Genomic DNA, 5,996 nt, shown 5'->3' on the forward strand with positions numbered 1-5,996 from the left:
CATTTCCACGTTTAAGCTTCAGTTTAACCTTAAACTGAAGCTTAAACGTGTTCGACCCAATTGCTCCTCCAGGGTTGCTTTCTTCATTTCCACGTTTAAGCTTCAGTTTAACCTTAAACTGAAGCTTAAACGTGTTCGACAATTCACACTCCTGGGTTGCTTTCTTCCATTTCCACGTTTAAGTTTCAGTTTAACCTTAAACTGAAACTTAAACTTCAACTTAAACGCCACTTTTTGAAAGGGTTTCTGGGCCAAATATATTGAAGTTTAAGTTAGCATTTGAGCACAAACATTAACTTAAACGTATTATGGTATGAAACCCAATTGAATATCATGGTTTATGGGATTGGGCCTGAAGAATTGATGAGTCTGGAGCTTCAATTTGTTGAGTCTTGTGTCATTACTTGTTTATCACTAAGTTTGCTCAATGAATGTTACAGAATTGGATCACAGCCTCATCAGGATTATGGATCATAAACCCAAAGCAAAAGGAAATGAGGGAAAGGCCTCAAAGCCCAAGAAACACAACAGAAGCTCAATTTAGAAAGTGTATAAATAGGATAGAATTTAAGTTGGTTGACACACACTCGAAGAGTTTTATACACGGAGAACTTTGGATCATTTTCTTTTAGTTTTGTAATTGAATTCAGAGCTATGACTCACTAAACCCCTTTCATTGGGTTAGAGAGCTCTATTGTAATTCAATGAATCAATAATAGTTTTATCTTCTTCTTCAATCTTTTCTCTTGAATTTTGTTAGAAAGCTTCTCGATCTAATTCCATTGGGTAGTTGTCTTGGGAAAGAAACTACCCATAATTGGAATCCTTCGGAACCTTGGGAAAGGAATGGAGGATTCATGCTAGAGAAGCTTTCTCACAGTGAATTGGATTGGGGTTTGGATGGATATTGTGACATGTAATCCTACCAAATTGTGGTTCATGAAACTGTGTGGTATAATCAGTGATCGAGCATCATCTCTTCTTATGAACATTTAAACCAAGGGATTGGGAATTTGTTTGTTTTTAGAGAGAATTGGTGAGCCAAGGGTTTGGGATCCAATCATATAAGATTGCCAAGCAAAATTCAATGAATGCATTGGTTGAGGAAGGGATAAAAGTTGTTTTGATTCGGAGATCTCAATATCTCCTAACACCCAAAGAACTCCCCATTTCTGATTTACCACTTTCTCTTTACATTCTGCAATTAAATTCATGCAATCACCCCCATCCCTTTTAATTTCAGCAATTTAGCTTCTCGCTCTTTAATTCATGCAATTTTACATTCCGCAATTCTCATCTAAATCTTGATTCCGCTCAACTAGAACATACTTCTAATCCGAATTGCTCACTCAACCAATCCTTGTGGGATTCGACCTCACTCTATTGTGAGTTTTTACTTGACGATAACCGGTGCACTTGCCGGAAGGAATTTTGCCGATCGTGCAATTTCCTAAATCGTAGCATAACAAGTTTATGCGCATCAAGTTTATGGCGCCGTTGCCGGGGATTGGTTTTCGATTGACAATTCTCAAATTGGAAGTTAACTAGATTGAGCATTTTTCTTGCTTTGTTAATTCAGTTCAAGTTACTTGTTGAATTTTAATTTCTGCACTCTGTTACATGCTTTCTTTCTTTATGCCTTTAAATTCAAGCAACTAACTCACTGACTCACTAACTATTTGAATTAATTCCTCAACTACTCTAACCATACTCTTCCATTAACCAAGAGTATTTCACTTGTTTGGTGCCTGTGCTGTGTTCTTGTATGACAGGTAGGAGAGGAGAGACATCAACTCCTCCATATACCGAACCAGAGAGGACCCTTCATAGACTTAGAAGCGAAGCAAGAGGGAAGAGAGTACTGAGAGAAGAGGAATCTGAAGGAGAATCTGAGGACAATTTTGAGGAAGCTTTAGATCTCAACATGGATAGAGAAGTTCACAACCATGAGAGGGCTGATGGAAACAATGCCATTCCTGAGAGGAGGGTTCTTGGTTCATACATAAACCCAACCTCTGGGCATTGTGGTAGCAGCATTCAGAAACCACCCATTCAGGCCAACAATTTTGAACTCAAACCACAGCTAATATCACTTGTGGAGGATCATTGTTCATTGGGTGGGAGTGCTAATGAAGATCCAAACCAACATCTCACAAAATTCCTGAGAATTTGCGACACTGTGAAGTCCAATGGAGTCCAGGAAGATACCTATAAACTGCTCTTGTTCCCATTTTCACTTAGGGACAAGGCAGCTAAGTGGCTGGAATCATTCCCAAGGGGGAGCCTAACAACCTGGGATGAGGTGGAAAGCAAGTTTCTGGCACGTTTCTACCCCCCACAAAAGGTCAATAGGCTTCGATCTGAGGTTCAGACTTTTAGACAACAAGATGGTGAAACTCTCTACGAGGCATGGGAGAGGTTCAAGGATTTGACAAGGAAATGCCCACCAGACATGTTCTATGACTGGGTGCAATTGCATATTTTCTATGATGGACTTTCTTATGAATCAAGGAAGGCTGTAGACCATTCATCAGGAGGTTCATTGAACAGGAAAAAGACTGTGGAAGAAGCCATTGAAGTGATTGAGACAGTGGCTGAGAATGAGTACTACTATGCTTCAGAGAGACACAACACTAAGGGAGTCATGGAGCTGAACCATGTTGATACAATTTTAGCCCAAAACAAGGTGTTTGCCAAGCAACTAGCAGAGCTCACCAGGAAATTAGAAACAAAGCAAGTGGCTGCAATACACACACAAGATCAAGAGGAAGTAAGCACTGAAGGAGGTGATTGGGAAGAGGCCAATTATGTAGGAAATCAACAAAGGCAACCATATGATCCACATTCCAACACTTACAACCCAGGCTGGAAAAACCACCCAAACTTTGGGTGGGGAAACCAGCAAAACCAACATAACAAGTCCACATACCAAAACTCCAACCAAAGATCATACCAAGCCACACAAAACACTTACTCCCAACCATCATATCATGGCCTAAATAATCAACCTACCCAACCTAATCCGAACCAACAATTTCAAGATCAATTAAACAGGATAGAAGGAATGCTGGCAAACATGGGTCAGGACATAAGTGAGTTGAAAAGCTTTAGGGATGATGTGAGATCTACCTTAAGGAACCATGGTGAAAAACTCAAGAGGATGGAGTCTCAAGTAGGAGAGCTATCTCAACAGGCCCCCAAGTCAACTGCAGTGTTCCCTAGTGACACAGAAAAGAATCCTAAAGGGGAACAAAAGGGAGTGAGATGGGAAGAATGCAAGGCCATCACCATATTGAAGGAAGTCTCAGAAGAAGAAGGAATCAGACCCTCAGAACAGGAACCAGAAATCTTGAAGGAAGGTGTGGAGGAAGCTAAGCAGGAAAGTGAAACTGAGCAAGCCAAGGAACTGCAAAAAGGCATGCTGGAAATATACCAACCAAAAGCACCATTTCCTCATAGGTTAGGAGGAGGTGAAAAAGGGAAAACCTATTCAAGGTTTTTAGAGACATTTAAGTCTCTCCATATCAATATTCCCTTCCTTGAGATTCTCCAGCAGATGCCTACACATATCAAGTATTTAAAGGAATTGCTGAGCAAGAAAAGAGTTTTGAAGGGAGGACAAACTGTAATAATGAACAAAGAATGCAGTGCCCTCATCAAGAAGGACATAGTCTCTAAGAAAACAGACCCAGGAAGTTTTCATATCCCCTGCATCATAGGGGAAACAAAAATTGACAAAGGATTCTGTGATCTAGGAGCTAGCATAAATGTGATGCCTCTGACTCTTATGAAGAGGCTACAACTGAATGAGGTGAGATCCACTGATGTAATCATACAACTGGCTGACAAAACTCAGAAGCAAGCTGAAGGGGTAGTTGAGAATGTGCTGGTGAAAGTGGGAAATTATTTCTTCCCTGCAGACTTTGTCATTTTGGACATGGAGGAAAGCTACCTACACCCTATCATTCTGGGAAGGCCATTTCTAGCCACTGCTAGAGCGCTCATAGATGTAGAACAAGGAGAGCTAATTTTGAGAATACATGATGAACAGCTCATTTTCAATGTTTTCAAACCTGCATCTGAGCCTGAACCAGAACCTGAAAAGCCTAAGGATGATAGTAGCCATCTGTGTTTGGAGGAAAGCAATCCAGCAGCTGAAACTCTGAAACAGTCCTTGGAAGGCAAACAAGAATTGCAAGAGTTAAAGCCACAAGAATCAATAGAAACAGATCAGAAGGATCCTCCTGGCATAAGGGTCAATGAAGAAATCCTCAAGAGAAAGGGAAGAATTGTAAAGAAAGTGCCAAGAGGGTGGAGAAACAAGAAAATTTCCACTGAAGGTTTCTCTCCGGGAGATAAAGTGATATCAAGTCATTATCTGCCAATCCCACCTGGCCTCAAAACCATTCCTTCCCAGCTCCCTCAAGTGTTCACAATCAGGAAAGTTCTTTCTATGGAACATTTGGAAATCATGAAGGAATCAAATGGGGACGTTTTCATAGTGAGAGGAGAGGACATCAAGCACTACAATCCACCCTAACAAGGGGCAACCGTCAAGCTAATGACGTTAAAGAAGCGCTTGTTGGGAGGCAACCCAACCTGAGGTAATACTCCCTTGCTGTTTCTTTTATTTGTTTCAATAAAAAGGTGAAGTAGTTTCTGTGCATTGCAAAGAATTAAGTTTGGTGTTTCACACCAATCAATGAATTCGTGGATCAATAATTCAAAGGGGAATGTGTGACTCTAAGTTTGGTGTTCCACCACACAGATCAACTGAACACAACAACCTTTGAATTATATGAAAGGAACAACCATTCTAAGCAATCACAGGAATGCTTAAAATCCTTAGCAGCAACTTCATTCCAAGGAGAATTCAAGGACTCAAAGAGCAGAGGAGTAAGTAGGAGACTAAGTTTGGTGTTCACACACCAACTTAAGACTCAGACACTTGCCCATACATAGTTGAGCTAACCACTCAAGTGCTTGAGAAGCAAGCAACTTCATCACTCTTTGCAGGAAAGGAAACAAGGATCTGAGAAAGAACATGAAGCAACAACTAGGAGAAGAAGGAGAAATCAAATTGTTTCCTGGCAACAAAGAGAAAACAAGAAATTTCACAAGGTGGTGGTGTTCCTTGACCATTCTTTAAAAGGCAAACAAAAGCATGCTTGTTCTGGTTTAAACTGTAATTGTTGAATCTTTCTGGAATGTGAAGTTTTTAGTATGTTTGTCTGTTTATTGCTTTGAATAAAGTGAATGCCTAGATGTTTGGATATAACTTCACCTTCTTAAACAAATGCCTGCCATGCTTGTTCTGTTTCCAAAAATAAAAGAAAAGTTTGAACAAAAGTAACTTGGCTCAATTAGTGACAAATCAAGTAGAATTAAGTGGTGGTATGCATGCTTGATTGTTTAGTCAGATCACTGGAAATAGAGTGTAGAATTATCATTTTTTGTGTAGAAATTGAAAACTGTCTATGGATCTTGATGAATAAATGTCTTTGGCCATGAAAAAGAAAGAAAAAGCCACTGAAAAAGGGCAACCAAAAAGCAAAAAAATTGAGAAAATAAGCTAGGCACCAATGGTTTGAACTTCTGAGACAAATGCCTGTGGTGTTTATGTATTAAGGATATGCTTGGATGAATAGGTTCTGAGGAGTGTTTCAACACTTGGTAACTTGGGTTAACTAACCCGGGATTATCAACCAAAAGTCCATTATCAAGAGCAACCTAAATACAAAACATTTAGTCACACAAAGAGGTGCTGGGCACCAATGTCTCAAGAAGAAATGTGAACGAAAATGCCTGGAGTGGATATGTGTAGTGCACTGATAAGAAAAAGAAAATGCCAAAGGCTTGTGCAACACATGACACTAAGCAAACAAGGAGCAAAGGAGCTCTAAGAAAAAGAAAAGAAAAACAAAGAAGAGAAAAGTGCCAAGGACATAAGAATAACAAGAGGCCATAGCAGTGTTTGATGGATGCAATGAAAAAGT

General features: G+C 39.9%; 1 non-coding gene across 1 annotated transcript; it reads right to left on the bottom strand.

The window, feature by feature from the left end:
- Positions 1 to 2,350: 2,350 nt before the first annotated feature.
- LOC148561858 (small nucleolar RNA R71) lies at positions 2,351 to 2,454 on the bottom strand. Its single transcript, XR_015886404.1, has one exon. It is a non-coding gene; the product is annotated as a small nucleolar RNA R71 (small nucleolar RNA).
- Positions 2,455 to 5,996: the final 3,542 nt, after the last annotated feature.

Source organism: Arachis ipaensis, chromosome B6, assembly GCF_059453495.1.
Source record: "Arachis ipaensis isolate K30076 ecotype BB chromosome B6, ASM5945349v1, whole genome shotgun sequence".
NCBI classification, from domain to species: domain Eukaryota; kingdom Viridiplantae; phylum Streptophyta; class Magnoliopsida; order Fabales; family Fabaceae; genus Arachis; species Arachis ipaensis.